This window comes from Euwallacea fornicatus, chromosome 4 (assembly GCF_040115645.1).
Source record: "Euwallacea fornicatus isolate EFF26 chromosome 4, ASM4011564v1, whole genome shotgun sequence".
NCBI classification, from domain to species: domain Eukaryota; kingdom Metazoa; phylum Arthropoda; class Insecta; order Coleoptera; family Curculionidae; genus Euwallacea; species Euwallacea fornicatus.
In genome coordinates, this window is record NC_089544.1 from 3,029,498 (window position 1) to 3,048,875 (window position 19,378).

The following is a 19,378-nucleotide window of genomic DNA, read 5'->3' on the forward strand; positions in this document are numbered from 1 at the left end:
TCGATTTGCAATTCAAGCCCCTTCAAACGCCGCATTGTTATTTCGGTCTTTCTTTCTTCCCTATTCTTAACAGTCCTGAATAAATATGCTTATCACGAATATATTTGTTATTTTCACTGTGGTTCCTCCGACAATAGCAGTAAACAAATTCAATAAAACCTGTATAGAATTCTGATATAACTTTATCAAACTAAATAACCTATCAACTAGTTCAGGTTATTTCCGGTTAAATAGCTGCATCGCCTTCAGTGCTTATTAGTAGTATAATTAGGCACTCACATCCATTTAACTACAAACAAACATAATATATTTCATACAGGAGTGGTTGTAGCTTCAAAACGAAAATATGCGTCCATTATTAAAATGCGCATCATACCGCACAAGGTTGTGAAATACAATTTTTACTCACTTACACTTACCAATGAACAAATATACATTCACAAAATCAACCACTTTTTTTTTCGAGTCCTTAATATACGGGAATCTAAATCGCGCTCTCAAAGGGCTTCAAAACTAAAATAATAAAACGTCCGCCGCGATACGAATACTACAGCTCGTCTGAGTACTACGCATTGGCACAGAGGCAGCAGCTCTAAAACGACTGATAGAGAAACGAAGAGGACTCGAAATGGGCGGCTCCGTTCTTATTGATCCTCGGCGTTGGCTCTATGTCGTTGCCGCGCCATAATTTTGCTCTGGATTTGGGATACGTTCCAGAATTCCTCTTTTTAAATTGTTAATTTTGGGGACAAGGAAGCTACTGAGACCACCGAGTGGTTCCAATCACTCTCTCTGTTTCACGTACGATATAAAGTTATCTTAGATTTTTCGAGTTTTAATAAATCAAGTATTTGCAAACCAAACGCTGAATGAAAATAGTCGTTTTCTTTTTTCGCCGGAGAATGTTAGAGAACATGCTTTTAGGTGTTTATTGAGACCGGAACAACTCACGGCAATGCATTCGATATTAAATTTATTAAACCCAACTGTTTAAACGTAGGTTGAAATGCCAAACACGCAAAAATTAAAACTCTCACCACCACTTGTAGAAGTAACACTTTCCATCACTAGTTGCGAAAAATAAATTATTCCGAAACTTCAAAGGGTTTTGAAACCTGTGTGTGGCAGTACTCGTGGACGTTGGCCGTTATGGCTGCTTCCTGGTTTTTTGATTGAAATATCGAACAACCAGCACTAGAGGGGCAGACTCAGTTCAACAATGCCTGCAAACCCAGCGATGGCCACCAATGGCATTTACAATATTGGTAGCATTTTCGTGGCAGAAAAAACTGTGATTTTTCCTGCATTGCTTGATCATATTCTCTGTCCTCCTCGTATTCGACAATTCCTTTTTTAACTATTGACAGACTTTGAGAGGAAACCTAGTGTTGAACACTTAGACGAACGTCTCAGGATTAAGGTTTGATGAACGAAAGGAAATCGTGAACGTATCCCGGGGCAATGCACTTGGCACAGGGTTCTTGTGGACACGGTCGAGGCCTCGAATGCATCTTATAAGCACTCAGTTTTTCCCATTTTTGCGCCCTTTGTGTAAATATGTGTGTCAGCTGCATTAGAGCTGACCGCCATGTGCTTATGCCGTTTTCAGGTCATTACTTTTTATTTGCAGTATTGCATATTCAAATTAGTTCCATGCAATTTCAACTTCCCTTTGTCTTTTAATATCCTGGCAAGGGCAATACGTGTAGTGAAACTTTAATAGTCCGGTTCTTGTAACGGATTAACTTCGAATGTGCTTCAGGCTGCACAATGTAGACAAATGCAAAACTCTGCTTAAGTGCAAAACTTGATACATTATGTATTGTCTGATATATCTCGTGAATATAATCAGAGAGCTATTGATCTCGAGTCATATCATCCCACAACGAAAATTGGGTCTCTTTACAGCTAGAATAACGAGTTCCGGATTACTCTAAGAAATGCGCCTCTAGCAGTTGCTTTACAACCCTGAAAAACCCAATCTTTGCGTTTCGACATAAACTAATGCGGTATGTAGCAGTTTGCGTAATTTTCCAAAATATGATATTTCCATAAAAGGATTCGATAATTTCATTTAAAGGGTCATAAAAGTCCCTAGCGGTAAAACTCTCCAGCCACAAATAAGGGCATGATCGATCTTGCCCGATAATAATCGACCCTCGAGATATCGCCCAATATCACAACAAAAAACAGGTTTACTTGACGTTTTTTTTTTACCAATTTCATTTCTTGCATGGGATCACTTAAAATGAGCTTTAATCTCGTGTTTTAAGCGGCCTTTACACATGGGAGCCCAAACGCAACCAATGGAATTTCTACGTGCTAAAAGTGCAAATGAGATGCGTTTGATATTTCCTAATACGGCGGTTGTTTTTCAAACCAATATTGCATTTTTTGTAATTCGCATGCGCGCACTTTCCCGCATGAGTTCTATTTAAGAAAATGTCATGTGATGCTACTGCCTGAAAATGGATAGCGACAGAGGACAAAAAATTACTGATTTTTTTGCGTTGTATGCAATGCCAAGAGCAGAAGATATCTAACTTTTAATGAGATACATATGCCTGGTAAATCTGTGTATTGAGGGATTTATTAGTATATTAACTTCAATCGATTTATCATAGTTTTGCCAGATTCGCTTGTAACTTTTTGCGTGCTACAGAATTTAAAATATATCCTAAAAGGGGTAAAATTAATTTGGATGAAGATCTTTGCATTCACGGTTGTTCACAACGTACTTTACCCAACAGAAAGGAAAGGAATATTTTAACGATGTGTTGTTATGCAGGGTGCGTCAACTAAAATAAAACAGAACTGTTTTCTCGGTGGATGAAGAAGTTATATAGAAATACTCGGATACGTCAAGTTAAAAATAGAAGGGGAAGGTTTTTTTAAATTAAAAATTTATGGTGATTTTCTTCACCCTCTAGACAGGAGAAGAACCACTCCCAACATTTTAAATGCTACATTTGATTTCCGGAAATCTGACTAGCGAAAAAAACGTTGCTTATTCCCAATCAGTAGATCTTGTAGAAAATATTCGATATTAGTCATAAAATCTTTTAGCATTCCAACAAAATGGTGCACTACCGCACTGTTCATTAGCGGCTCGGAAATTTTTGGGCGAAAATTTTCCTGGCCATTAGACTGGTAGAAAAAGTGCAATTGAAAGGCCCCCACAGTCCCCAGATTTGACTCCATTAGATTTCTTTTTATGAGGTCATCTCAAACCCAAAGTTTATGCCACTTATTCAGGTACCTTGAAAGCATGCAAGGACGCATTGTCGATAAACGCCGCCGAATAAGCCTCGAAATACTCCAGATTCTGGGGCAGCGTTTCGAAGTAAATGTGTTTCATTGCCAGGAAGTTAATGGATATCGTTTTCCAAAACTGATTTAGATGTTTTTGCGCTTTAAGTTTCATAATAGCGTTTATACAGAAATAAACGATTTGCTTATTAACAGTTGTTCCAAAATAAGAAATTTAGGTTTAACCATAAAACCCTTCAAAACACCTTTAATTTATTTATATCTCTTGAATCCCCTTGTCATTTAAAATTTAGGCAGTGGTTTTTTCCCTGCCTAAGGGATAAACGAAATGGCCATAAACTTCTAATAAATAAATTTTCCCATTCATACTAAAATTGGTGTGCCCGAGCATTTCTGCATAACTTCAATGACCCAGAAAACCGCTTTGTTTCGTATTAGTTGGCGCTCCCCGTATGTCAACAAACGGGAGGGCGACAGCCCTAAAAAGGAGCTCAAAAAGTTTGACAATCACTTCATTAATTACACTCAAACAAATTTGAGGACAAACTGGTCGGAATTGATAACAAAGCTTTTCAGGGAAACGTCGTTCCGGTGGTTAAAAAGTTAAAGAGGATCCATACACAGTATCAAAATTTCCTGGAAATTGTCGAGACATACTTTCCTGAAATTGATTTCTCGCTCGGGCTTTTGCCTTACGACTTTTACATGTACGATCGGCCGCAATTCAAATTTTTCTATAACGACGGGAAAAAGTTTTAGTTTTGCATAAGAAAGTCCCATGTAATGTAAACATAAAATTTGTTTCCTTGAAGGTGATTAATTTCTGCAATATCTGAGTTACTTCAGCTAATGCCAATATTGTTATAAAACTGTGGGGTATCTACCCTCCTATTTATATACATAACGTATATATATAAACATATATATACAGATATTTCGATAATATACAAGTTTAGCTTTTACAGTGCCATCTCTCAGATTTCTCGGTAGCTACGATCGGATTTTGTCGTGCTTTTCGCCAATCAATGCACAGTGATCTATAAGAGAAGCAACAAAATCAAAAACGCGTGAAATTTAATTATTTTTGCAGAAGACTGATGGAGCCACTGCGTATTCTATAATATTATTTATATTTAAAAAAATATGCAAAAATGAGAGTGTTTCAGGTTTTAAGAGGAATGCTCTATTTATCATTAAATTTTTGAGTTCATCTTTCACTTCTATGAATATTAGTAATAACAGCATTTTTTTGAAAAAGAACCGCCATCATCGAAAACTTTAAAGTGATACTATATTACGACTATTGCAGGTAAGAGAAATAACCGTTTCTTCCCAGTGGTACTGCGAAACGAATCTTTAGTGGCTGCGTAGGTACCGCTGCGTTGCTGGGTTTTATACAGTCGCAATTCTGCAACGGTTTTTTTTTCGATTTATTTACAAGACTTTTACCTGTACCTCAAAAATAAGATTTTTCTTCAAACATATTTTTGAAACAATCAGTTAAAATGTTGAAGTTTTTCTCACTTATTCCTGAACAAATTTAACTGTAAGATGCTACTTGCTAACGGTTTTTAACGGATTATTCCATTTTAACGAGATTTACAGCGAAAAGCACAAATTAAAAAAACTGTTTTCAATTAAATATTTTTGGAAAATTAACGAAAAGATACACAGCAGACATATGCTGCTATGTATGTGCTGGACTTCAGTAAGTACGCTAGCAAATGCCTGAAATACCACAAATTCTGCTACAGTATCTTAGTTTAGTCATACAGGGTGTTTCAAATCTATGGTATCTAGCTTTTAGAGATTCTCCAGTGCAACAATAGAAGACATCTGACTATGAGAACCCATGTTTGCAAATGTCTTCTTAAAGTGCTACGGCCTCACGATGCATTAAAACAATGTATATAAAACTGTTTCCGTCGAGTTTTAGTATGTTTTATTTAAGTTTATTGGTATAAAATAGCACTACAGTGATTGTTCAAAATGTTGTAGTTAAATTTCATTAGTTCGGACGACATTGGGTTGACAAAGGTGGTTCAAATCCATGGCCCCCTAGGCCACCCGATCTATCACCTTTAGATTTCTTATAGTTTGATCCCACAGCTCTGAAATTTAGTAGCTCTGTATATTAGTTTTTAGTAGTCTATTATATTTTACAGTATAAGTGCAGGGGTTTGACACTAGATGCAATCAGCATAGATAAGTTATCGCCATCGCCATCGCTATCACCATTTTTTATATTTACCCGTTAACACCGACCACGCCAGGTATCGATAAAACCCTCTAAGGCCAGCAATATGAAACCCCCCTTTAAATAAATTAACTTCTACCTTCTGCATAACATACGCAACACATTGCATAACCCACGCCATATCCAATCCACGAATGTGCCATAAATAAAAAACATCGTTCATAATGAGGTATTAATTATAGCGTGCCTCCACATGTGAGACACGCTAAAGGCGCTTTTAAATATCATTCAAATTGATAACTATAAATCACCCAACTCCGCTGGAGATCTTGGGCGGAGCGTACCGAAAAGCTGGGCGGACCTCTCGAGAACGTCCGCCCACCGATAATAATTTCATGAGGAGGGCCATATTTGGTACATTTGATGGAGGCTGTTTCGGATAGAGGGCGATATTAGAGTATACCAACGACTCTAACTAATGGTTTTTCGCATATTGATTCAAAATTAGTAAATTGTAGGCTGCTAATGAAGTCCTATTGACTGTCGTTTCTTTCGAATGAAATGTAGTTTTAAAGCCAAGAAGTGCAGAGCAGACTAACAGAGTTTTATTGATTTACAGTTGGCGTCGTTCTTTATATATTAGCCGCTAGGGTGTGCTGGGATCATTCGAGAGTCACCTAGGAGGTCGCGCCCCCTAGAATGTGCCACGGAATGTAAAAGACAAGTTTTCATATGCTATGGGTTTGTGAATAACAAAAGCAAGTTGGTACTAAGTAAATTGTTTTCATAGCTCGGCGAACTTTTGCAACATATGAAGATTTTTTAATTGTCAAGTTATTGAAGAATTTACACTATTTCGATAGCGTTGTCGCATAACTCACATAGCCATGACAGATATAATTTATTCAGATGTAGACGTATTTTTAATTGATTGATTTTCAATGGCTGGGGCCTAAGTAGTTCTGCACCCGTCGCGATTTTTGCTCTATAACTTTCTCACTGAAAAAATGCTATAAGTAACGTAAGCTTATATGGAAATACACTTCATTTTTGTTGCTAATATTAAACAGTTGAACAGCGATTACTGCTGCTGAATGCGGGGTATCAACAGATTTTATTAAAATTTTGTTGCGTGTGAGATTATTATTTTTTAATTTCGATTAGTTCGAGTTAGAGTTGTATGATAAATAATATTTATTGCAGTTTTTTATTTAATTTTATTACTTTGATGTAGTTACATGGGTTTCCTAGGTTTCTTTATGCTGAGTGGTCAGGATTTATAAAAACCTAAATAGATATTTCAGATTTTATGTGAAATTCGGGGACCCTCATATTTGGAATATTGTAGACGTGTTTTTTGGGCATAAATTTAAAATATATTAAATTTGCGGGGTGGCTCATTACTTTTAACATACGCCATCATAAGAAGAATAATTCCGAATATCCGACGATGTTTTTTACTAGAAGTTGTGGCAATTAGTTACGCTTAGAGGTCTGAAAGGAGATGATGTCCGCGCATCATTCGTGCGTGATGCGTAAAACATTTTACGCAGAAATCATATTTTTTATATTCTCTACATGTAAGTAGGATAATATTATTTTTAGCTATTTGACTACCGGCGATTAAAAATGATAACTTTACGCCCCATCGTTAACGGCAACGGGCCGTAAAGAAAGAAGGATGACGCTCTTGACTGAATAAAGGCCCCCTGCTGCATATCGAGCCTCAAATTTCGGCCGCGGGCGTAATCTTCTGATTTCAGCTTGGTTCAGCCCTTTGCACGTAAATAACTATTGGCGTCCCTTTAATCGGTTTCAGCAATCGAGTTTATGGCCTACAGGTTTGTCATCAAAGCGAAACACTTAAGGAACCTGCATTCCTATTGATAGTGTATAGAAGTGTGGTCGGCAATTTGAGGCCCATTTTGATCTAGGAATACGGGTACTTTTCGATTGTAAGGGAAAATGGTCATTAATCAAATTTTACGATGCCGCGCGTCGTTAAAGCTTGCAATTATAATCTTTCTATGACAAGACCCGACGATGCCATGCAGGCAAAAACAATTTTTATGCAAACTTAAACTAAATGGCACGGCTGCCCCTTATTTTGATTATGATTTTACATATTTTTTAATGTGGCACATCTTCCCAAAAGGTTGCATGCAATTACAAGTGATCAGAAAAAAACAGTATAGACGAATGGTCAGTTCACGCGTCCGAGCGCTTCGAAAAATCTATGCAGGAATTTTAAAATAAATTAATTTTCATTTTATTGAATTTACAGCATAAAGGAAAAACTGGCAAGAGCCTTGAAGTATCATTGTCACAACAGACGAGACCTCATAGTCCTCAATCCCATATTTGATGTTATAGGAGAGAGGCAAATCTGGTCTTGGTATAGTTTTGCTCAGGACTACCTCTAATACACGACTACGAGTACCTACCACTGCGACCAAAAAATAAGGTGAGTTTATTTATAAAATAAAAAACTTCTAGTTATTCTTTCAAATAAACTTCAACATCCTCGAAGTACTCCCCATCCAGCAGTTGTGCTATCAATTTTCCCAATCTTCGAAACAGTCAGACAAGTCTTTTTCCGGGATGGTATTCGATACCTTCTTCGATTCGGCTTTTATCTCCTCAATTGAATCGAAACGGTACCCCCGGAGCGGTCTTGAGTTTGTTGAACAGCCGAAGTGCAACGGTGCTAAATCAGGTGAATACGGTGGTTGTGGAATGATATGGGTCGAATTTTTGGCAATACGTTCTCGGAGAAGCAAGACAGTATGCACTATCGTGGTGGAAAACCAAGAATTGTCTGCCCATAATTTTGGCCTCTTCAGGCGAATAGACAATGCTACCAACTTATAAGAAAAATCTTAATTTTATAGTACCCGTGAGACTAAATGAAAATTTACCTTATTTTTTTGATTATATTAGTGTTTTAATATATTTAATGTAAAAGAACCTAGCAGGTTAGAAACTTCCAGTAATGATTTGTTTAGAGCACACAAACATTCTTGTTTGATTACTTATCGATCCTCTGCTAGACAGATGTGATAAATTTCATCAAAAACTCTTACTCGTTTCCTCAAGTGTGAACGTATTAATTAACCACAAATTATTTGAGTCATTCTAGAAAAAAATATCACTCTTTGAATAATTTACATAGATTACTCGAAGAGTTTATCCAGTATATCCAGATTTATCGTGCTCACATGCGAGACAGTCCAATGAGGCAAGTTCAACAAGTTCTTTGGTATTTCCTAATGAGAGAGGGAGATTTTGTTGAATAATATGCATAGTTCAATCAAAACTTACTTAATTCTCTTTTTTCACGACAATAAATAACAATTTTTCGAAAATTTGAAGAATTATCTGGCGAAGAAGACGTTGAGGACATGCATGGAGCAAATATTAGAATACTGTCCCATCTTACGAATACGTCCGAAATAGGTCCTCTTGTCTTCGTAGTGATCTTCAGCCATTTTGTTGAAAATGTTTCTACTGTTTCATCCTTGCAAACAACAACACTTTGCTGGAAACTTACCTGAAATAGCGTTTCACCGAATTACTTTGCTACGCAGTCACGGATAGTGCAGTACCTTGCTTTAAATAATGCATTGCCACAGGTTGCAAGAACATGCAGTCGATTAGTCATACTCAAAGATGTGTGACTCAGGAAAAATTCTCAAGAATTTTGCTTGATTCACCCTCAAGCGAGACATAAATCAATTTTTACATGATATCACACTTATACATGACCACTGTTGCAGCAACCATAGAGCGCAAAATGATGGGCGTTTCTATCATTTTACAATAATAACATGTTAGAATAATAACAAATACTTTGAAACACCTACACTTCTCGGAGCCCTGTTACGTTTGAACATTGAAAAAGGCTAGTTGCTACTTTACTCTTTTATTCACCTAAAGTCCTCCCTGCTGATTCCAATTTGAGCGTATTGTTGCACATCCTTACTGCGTAGGCTCTATGTGTAGATGACTTGAAGTAAAAAGATTTTAAGAAGAACGACGAACTAGCGCTTAGACAACCACAAAGCAAATACCTGCTTTTTGCAAACATGCACAACTGCTTAAAAGCTATTGGTGAGAGAGTGAATTTGAAGACTAACGAGAGGAAGGGGTTAATTGGAGTGTTAGGTATATTTGTGTGATTTTTTGTGCATGTGCCTTTTGGAGTAAACGTTAAATTCGTTAACAAAGTCTTGGACCATTGCACAACACACACATCGGTGTTAGTAAAAAATTGTTCGCACAGATGATTCTAAGTGATTAAAAAGTGTTTACGGCGTTTTGGTAAGATTTGATGAAAGTTCGATCAGAAAGGAAAGAGGATGTTAGACAATCAGGCAATTGATGTTTCTACTTATTGGCTTCGTCAGGGATATGTTTAGAAAGAGTAGTATATGTTGCGCATGGCTGAAAACACATAGGCATGCAGGGGTAGTCTGGAAAGGGTGGAAAAAAGGATATTGGAAACCGCAGGCCATTTCGTATTATCTTTTTTTGCATCATTTCCAGGGGACACCTGCATGTGTATGGTTATGCGCAGCATAATGTGTGCGTGTGCCTATTTTGTTCACACACATGTCTGACGAAACCAATGAGAAGAAACACGTGTCGCCGGGTTACACATAATATTGTTGAGGGAGTGTTGCCGGGTGTTAATAATTGAATTTGCATAATTTATTTTTATTACTATAAGTGCTTTTTATTACGTATTTTCACTATTTCTATATACAAAATACAATTTAATTTTGTGAGGTCGTTAATACCGCCATTGAGTTTTTTATCGATTCGAAATCGATTCTGTGTTAACAATCAGAAAAAGACATAGTTTAACACAAAAACAAAAAATTAATACAATTCCGTCAGTTTCCAGAAAAGGAAGGTATTTTTGTATATCTTTTTTAAGTCACTTCTAGATCGTATCGAACTTAATCAACTTTTTACGATTACCTGTGGAAGGTCATAAGATGACTCTTCAGACCATAAAAGACGCATAGAAATTATATCCCTCGCAAAAAGTTTATGACTGTTTAAATTTGTGTTTCATTAATAATTTAAGTTAATAATGTGGATGCTGATTTTCAATTTTCTAAACTTTTTGCCTTGCGTGTTTTTAATAGTATATTATTGGATGAGCTTATAATGGAGGCTATCGTCCTCGATGAAGAAGTTTGCGCGACGAGTGAAGCGGTCATTTTTCTGAGGGGATTATACTGATTATGCGCCAATATAATACAATACAATACTTTGTCTTAAAATTCCATTTAAATAATTCTCTTAAAAGTCGCCATTGCTGCTCAGTGTTTAACCCCAAATACCAATGCATGGAAAAGTCACAAATAAATAAACTTTTACCAATTTTCTAAGAATTTTCTGGTTTCCTGGTTTACTTCCAGAGATTACGTACGATTCATTTTTAGTAGAATGTCTAACCAACGTAACAATACATTATTAAATAATTTACAATAAATTCTATAACAGTTTGCCGATTCAACCTAAAGCCTAGTGAAACTCCAAGTTTAAGGCCTACTAAACACTCTTTTAGTTGCTACGTCTACTGAGATTTTAGTAGGCCTATTTTAGAAGGAGACGTATATACAAGGTATCCCATCGGTAACTGCCTTTAGGTGTTTTGAAAAAATTATGAATAGCAAAGTTACAAAAATTTTGTGGTTTGGTAAAAGCTTTGGTGGGAGCTTTCGGGATATTTTCAATCACGTTAAACCTCCGAATGTTCCGGAAGTGAATACTTGCTTTCCTTTTTTGAAATTAACTACTCAATATATCATTGCATTTTTGAATTTTACTTTCGATTTTGATGCAAGTTTATTAATACATTGGTTTTCTTAGAAGTAATAGTTTACGAGATATATGCAATTGAATGTTGGAGCTGATCGACGCAAATGTCTGCAGAATTGCACATTTTTAACATGAGGAAAGGTATTTGAGAATTCTTTTTTGTTACAAAACTGCAGATGGTCTATATTTTAGTATGCTTCTAAGCTTTACCTAAAATTTTGTATAAAGTGTCCACAAAAATGGAGCCAACTTGTATACCAAAATATGGTCAAAACGTTAAAATTTTAAATGAAATCTTACTATTATATGTATATTGAAGCGGTCGCGATGATTCTGTTTATTGGCCTCTAAGATCTCCAGGCCTAACATCATTAGACTATTGTTTGTGGGGCTGACTTAAAAATGAGGTGTATGGAGTAAAAGTGGACACTCGAGACGCACTAATTCACCGTTGTAGAAATGTTGCAGCTATATTAAAGAAAGACACGAAACAATTTATTTTTCATGTGCAATACGCTCTTGTTGCTCTTTGAGTTTGTGTAAGTTTGGCACGATCTTCCCAACTCACCTTGTGTATGTATATTATATATATCTATGTGCAGGGGTTGGGGGAATTTCGTGTGTATTATTCGTGAGATATTGTAGAAAATATATTTTATCAACTTAGACAGTCTCTACACTTTACGGATCAATATTCTTTATCATATCTTTACAAACCGACGTATTTTGCTATACTGAAGAAATATTTTATCTATTTCTAAGAAAGTTTATTGGTGACGAAACCTGTTTCGCTGACTTCTAAGGAAGATGCAAAATTTCACATTCGAAGATTGGCTTCATGTTTCCAGAAGCAGCAAGGAAAGCCTGAAAATCGTGTCTTCAGGCATGTTTTGCGACTTTAGGAAGAACCTGCGCTTCTAATGTCGTTTATTTTATGTTCGAATTGCAAATTTGGTGTCCTACTGTGGGCACGTTGTATTATTAATGAAATGTGAATTAATCTAAAATTATACTGCGTAACATAGAAAAGACCAAAAATTATTTAAATTAAACCATTTTTACGGAGGGTTCTCTTTTTTATGTCACTCAGTATATATCCATTCAATAGGTTTCCACACTGACCCTTCGTTGACCATCATAACATGGATACCAACGAAGGAAACCCACAATATTCTCACGTAAGTCAAAATTCTTCATTTTTGCTGGTATCTCTACCATAAGATTGTTAAAACCATCTATTTTGAGAAAAGGTTTTATTAGAGTTAGCCGAATGCGGGGCGCGAAAGTGAGACTTTTTAAGAGAACGGATGTTTACTTCATTTGACCATCGACGCTAGACAAAACCGGGCGGAGGGTGGTTTCATACTCAGTGGCGTTCCAAAAATATTGTTTGGTTTAAACGAATGTGTGCCTATTGTGTGAGTTGGGCCTGAATAAACATTAACGGTCGCACAGAAGTGTACTTTAATGTCATCTATTTGGGGGGTAAGATAATGGTACACCCTGGCCTGGAAATTGGATACGCCAATGCCGCTACATCTACAACACACTTAGCGCCGTACAATAATAGACCGAAATGTGTGGGGCCCGTACAAAGAATTAGTCGAAATTGGTATGAGGGAAGCCTTTCGAGAATTATTAGTACGGTGCGTTGAAGGACCAGTAACAGATGTTTGTTCTCAGTTTTCGACTTTAGTTTCGCGTATCATCATTTTTAAATGATCCAGGCGTACGCACTTCGGCCATCTGGACGTCCATTAACCGCCCGCGAAGGAAATCTAGAATCGAATGTTCAGCAACGAAATTACGTCTGCAGTGTCTCTTCTCGACGCGGAGCATGGAAAAACTTTTCTATTCAACAAATTTCATGAAATCGGAAACCTCTTTGCTAACCGAAACCGCACATTATGCTATAGGAGACGGGATGCAAAAAGTCCTACACTGCGGGAAATACAAAGCAAAGAGTCATTGGAGCCTGTCTGTTTCTTTATTGACAATTTGCTCCGATGGCTAGCAAAAACTGTTCATTTGTTTATATTACATTAGCGGAAGCAATTTATTTTCTAAATTACAGACTTTGAACGCGTGTATTCGTATAAAACAAGAATTTACTTGCGGCTCCGCACGAGCAGATGGTCGAGAAATCGCGTTATTGACCAGTTTGGTCAAAATAGATTCAAGCTTTATCAAATGATATGACGTCTGAGGTCGATTAAAAGACCAAACAACATTAAGATGTTGCAATAAATGTTTCCACATCAAAGGGGCTTGCTGGAATAAAGTTAACCTTATCAGTATCGATTGTTTAGTTTTAGTGAGCTAAAAATATCATCGAATAGAATTTATTTTTTATGTCCCGTCTGTCTGCCAGTCTGGAAACATGTGAAATTGTATCGGTATTTTACGCTTGGGAACATGAGGGATATCCGCTGTTCCACCTTGTTAACAATCTTGGCTCGCCATTGAAATCAGACGTTTTGGTTCTGAATACAAAGGTCGAATTTGACAAACGAACGAGAAACGGAATTCAAAAAGTCAAATCGGGCCCCCATCTGACTGACTACTGTCTTGCTGTTGTGTCATTGCAAGTGTCAAAAATTGAAGCTTCTGGTGTCAGTTGTGGAGCCACAAAATCAATCGCCAAGTCAAAATCATGCATTAATCGAACATCTTACATTAATCCGGATCATTAATGGACGAGTTTGTTTGTAAAAGATTATTTAAATTATCCGAAGAAAATATGGATCGTTTCCGCAACGTTTGAAATGAGACGTGATGCTTTTCTGCCAGCGGCGCATGGTGTTTCGGTCATCACCATGCGTCGCTGGAATTTCCCGGAATCTGTCGCTATCAATTAGGACATCCTCACTGGACGTCGCCTGTCGGTCTTCCTCCCCTCCATGGATACATCCTCGGGAATTATTCCAGACGAGCGAGCCGATGACGTCACCGAAGCCCCGCATGTGGCATACATTTGATTGACAGCGGCGGCAACTGGAGACAATTGAGAGAGTTTTGGGAACTGCGCACGCAATCCCTGTTCCTTCACAAAACATATACTCTCTTTTTGCACACATCGGCCCCCAATGAAAATCGTATAAATCGAAATTGGGAGATTTAGAACGCAGCTAAACCAGTGGTGTGCACCCACCTACTGCAAGGGCACAATTATTATTAAGGCGGTCGGAGTGGAAAATCGGACTCTTGGTCTCAGTGCAATTAGCCCTTTTGGCAAGATTACCAACACGTTAATAACGTGACCTTAAACACTTTAAATGCAATTTAATTGGATGTCGTTACGGTAATGTGCAAAAACGCTCTGCAATGCAGATCCCAAAAACCCTCTTCGTCGAGGAAACACAAAACCAGACGACTGGTCTCGTGCTGCTACTAAGTGCTTCATCGCCCTACAGGGTGTGCGCACCCTCCAAATGGCATTTATTGATAAGACATCGATACGTGACATGTTTGTATGATGGGGAATATTACAAGGTCCTGGTTTAAAAATTAATTAAACAGGTATAGTAAATTGAGTTGGGGTCACAATACCTAATGGACTTCAAGCACGAAAAATTCTGGGTTCATTCAAAATAATGTAGGCATTTTAGTTGATTTAATTACACCGGTCTACAAACTGTGACTTTAAAAAAGTTTTCTTCACGTAAACTGGCTTTCTTTATTAATTCACACACTCTAAATGTAAAAATAATATTAATATTTCAAAATTAGTTTCAGAATACGATTTCACTGTAGACTAGTGCTATAGTGCCAGTAATACATACTGTCCATTTTCGTATATGGTAAACAATCCTCAATGGCGTCCTGGCGTATGATCAGTCATACAGTTGTTCCTTTGTTAAGACTTTGATCATAGTTCTGTATGAGTACTGTTTTTAAAATTACAACTGCAAATCCAGCAGTATCGAATTTTTAGTATTACCTACAAGTAAGCTTCGTTGTTTAATTGAAGGTTTATCTTGAACGCCACTGAGGTTTTTTTAAACTCATATTCTGAACAAAGAAGCAGGACCACTAATTTATATTTAAGGGAATTTAAAGTGAAAGCAAATAGCGAACCTAAAAATGAGGTAATATCCAGGGTGTCCCATTTAATATGACCAAATTTTTACTACTTTTTTATACATTGTCTGCGAAACAATGGTGAAGAATCATTAATTTGCAGTGAATAAGTGGGGGCTCTTTTTTTAAATTCTGATATACATTGATATGTATAATTTGTTATTTTTATAAGTAGTTGTTTTTTTTTAATATCTATGGCATCCTGGGTTACTGTTATTTAATTAAAATAAGCGAAAACATTACATTTTCATCATAAAATTCAATATTATAGAAAAATGCAAAAAAGTCAACTGTTCTGTACTTGCTCCGAAAATGGAGCACGTGTATACACGCCTCTTTAAAATGGTTTGACGCTGTATATCATAAGTCGAAGACCAACAGAAAAATTAGTAATAATTCAATTGCACAGTGCTTTTTACGGCATTAAAAAATCCGGTTTAGTTTACAAGTTACACACTTTTTTAAAAACAAAAAGTTAAAAAATTTAAAAGTACAAGAAATAAGTTTAAAAATTGTTTAATATATACTCAATAATTTTATAGCGTAAAAAGCCATAGAGTAAAAAGTAAATTGTTAATTATAGTTTTGCAGATTACTAAGCATTATTAATCTTCGTCAATGTATCTCCCATATTCATCTTGTTTCTTTTTTAGAACCTCTATTGGAAATGCCGCACACTGACTGCATACAACTAACGCATTGAATCCATTATCGATGATCAATATAAAATCAAAAGTCGCAATTGCAGATGGTACACAAGTTATTGTCGTTATCGACACTATCAGAATTATGCTTGATGGATTTCTTTATTCTGTTTTTTTTTCTATTTTGTGCTTGTCTCTAATTAACCTTTCTTTTATCTCTTCGACAGATTTTACTTTGACTCTCTTTGTTATATTTTTCATTTCCTTTCCTGCATTTAACTAAATATTTGACGTGATTGAGGTCTAATATGCGTTTGCGCCAATGGCTAGTTTGCAATTGCCCCATGTATACAAGTTTCCAACGTACGAGCAGACCAGCGCTTTTCTCAAAAAATGTTAAAAAACAATTCACGATTCTTCTTTAAATGTAAACTTTTATCATAAATCTTTATTCTTACCAAAAATTACAATTCAGAACTGGGCATTTCACTAAAAAATTAGGTACTTTAATTGGGACATCGAACTTGTGTTGAAACCTTGATTGAAGCGTAGCCTAATCAATTTACCTACACAGGGGAACCACACAAATAACGCTCTGCATCTACGTCGTTGGATTGAAATCACTGTTAAAAGGATTTATTAATTATTAACTAATACATTTTTTACTTTTATTACTACAGGGGTAACGCGGTAACGCACTCACCCCACTGCACCTTATTAGGAGGTGGAGGGTAAAAAGTTCAGCGATTACGCCAAACTTCTGAGACACCCTGTATAAGCGCTTATAAGATTGAACTTTGCTTCCTTCCACTGACCAGATTGCTTCTTCTTAATTGCTCGATTCCCAAGTTAAGAAACCGCGATTACACTGAGCAATATAATAAATCGAAGAATCGTCAAAAGAAATGAATGCTGGTGAACTTTGATGCCACAAGCGATGTCCGATTTAGTATAATACGTGAAATAATGAGCTCAAAGAACGCCCATGCCGGGAACAGGTTGTAGTTGGATTACCGCTCAGGCCTGGGGCTTAATTCAGGCGGAGATAAAAAAATCGAAATCTATACAGACTGCATAACGATGACTTTCCAAAGAATGAAGAACTGGATTATTTAAGTAATTTAAGAGGGGTTTAGGCAAAATTAAGAGGCTAAGTGTTCATGTACGGTACGTTTCAACCCCAATAACAAGTTTGTTAGCCACCTTTAGCGGAGGCTATTCCTAGTCAGGTAAACAAAACCGAGAAGGTCCTCAAACCTTCGTTCAACTTAATAGCCGAAACCTAATCTCCATAAGTATTGAAATTACGCCTACCTGCTTTTTAGCTCCGAGTTATTATCACCTTGAGGCTGAGTTAAACAATAAGTTACTCATTCTCAAGTTGCCGTCTAACGAAGTGGCCCTCAAATAAATTTCTGTATACTTTTCTTGAATTAAAAAAAAAAAAAAAAAAAACTCCACGCAATTCAACGACATTCGGTACGCGGGCAGTGGTTCACTTCAAAGATTATCAAGTGGGTAATCTTAGCCATGACCTTAATGATTGGGTTTTTAGTCGTTAAAACGCTGAATTTGTCATACAACTAAAAACCTCAATCTTCGGCCGGCTCGTCATGCTCGAACGGTCGGCAAACCCCCAGGAATGCTAAATGTGCTTGTTCGTTTTATCGTTTTAAATGCTTCAAATGCAGTTAGTAATCGCATTTGCATACGTGCTTTTTCAGGGAATATATTACGTTACCCACTGATTATGATAAATAATCCGCTGATGAATACCTTACGCAAAAGCGAAAGAGATCGAGTGTCTCTTAAAACAGTAATTTAAGTGTTAGTCCAGGTTAGTTCTGTTTCAGGTGAGGTATGTTAACACAGGTCAGAGTATGAAAGTAGGGTGAGAAATCTAACAACTGTTTAAACAGAAGAGATATTGACCAGAGATAGGTACACGAGCATTTATTGGCTAATGAACGTGAGATTGTATCCAGACGCCTGGAAGACAAGTCGAAAGTAGATAGGCACATGCTAGAAATTTTCTTTTCCAGCAAATCAATAGTTTTTTTGTAGCACAGAAAGTGCCGCAGAATTTGAGAGACAAGTCCGAACGTGACAAATTCGACTACATAAAGTCCCACATTTTACCTCATAACCCTGGGACTGGGTTTTGAGCAACTGTGTCTGAACCCGAGGGAAGTATACTCACTAGAGAACTCCGTGATAGTCGTAAGTGGTAATTTCCTGGAACTTAAGACGTCAAGTGCTCCAATGAGCATTACTTCTCACATTTTGGCTGGGCCTTCATACTTCTTACGGTATCCAATCTCTCTTGGGCACATAACGGATATATGCTATTCCCCCTTGTTAACAATCTTAGCTCGCCATGGAAATCAGATGCTTTTATGTGAATGTGGCTACCGAATTCGACAAATGAATGAGATTCGAAATTCTGAAAATCAATTCGGACCACCTACTCACTGGCTACAGTCTTGCTATTGTGTCATTTCGCGTTTCAAAAACTGAAACTTCAGACGACAATTGTGGAGCTACGAAATCACTCACGAAGTCAAAACTGTCTTAATCGAACATCATACTTTAATCCGGATCATTAATGGACGAGTTTTTTTTATAAAAATTTGCCTGAGGAAATATGACTTGTTTTCTCAATGTTTGACATACAGGGTGTTCCTTAATGATGTAAGGATATTTTAAGATGAGATTCTATATGAAAAATTAGTGATAGTTTGTTATATAAACTATGTTCCAAAAACTCAGTTTCGCAAATACAGGACTACAAAGTTTTAGAAAATAAATGGAACTTAATGAATATTTTTCAATCCGTTTGAGATATTTCAATTAAATTTGGTATGTAAAGACAGTTTATAAAGGGGCCTAAATGGTAATAAAAATATACATTTCAATGCAAACTTACTCAACACAATTTTAATATGACAAATAAAAAAATAGAAAATTAACACATTATAGGTTGACATTGTAATGAAATATAAATTATAACAAACAAGAAACAAAAAAAAACCGGTTTTTACGACAAGTGTTGAAAATGATCCTCTTCAGTTAGTATGCAAGCTTTTCGCCCCTATTTTCATCAAATTGTGCACTCTTTCCAATATTTTCACAGTATTTCGTATTCTGTCATTTTCAACACTTGTTGTAAAAATAGTTTTTTTTTGTTCGTTATAATTCATATTTCATTACGACGCTAATTCATGTGTTAAATTTTCTATTTTTTTATTTGTCGTACTAAAATAGTTTTAAATAAGTTTGAATTCAACTACATTTTTATTGCAATTAATGCCCTTTTTTAAACTGTTTTTAAATACCAAATATCATTGAAATACCT

General features: G+C 36.4%; 1 protein-coding gene across 3 annotated transcripts in view; it reads right to left on the minus strand.

Moving 5' to 3' along the window:
* LOC136338739 (uncharacterized) overlaps positions 1-612 on the minus strand; it is a 41,185-nt gene extending 40,573 nt beyond the window's left edge. For 2 of the 3 annotated variants that reach the window (XM_066281411.1, XM_066281410.1), the window contains exon 1: positions 420-612. The gene's annotated coding sequence lies outside the window, so the exon portion shown is untranslated. The remainder of the gene's footprint in view (positions 1-419) is intronic. The other variant, XM_066281412.1, reaches the window with a different exon arrangement.
* Between the last annotated feature and the right edge of the window lie 18,766 nt (positions 613-19,378).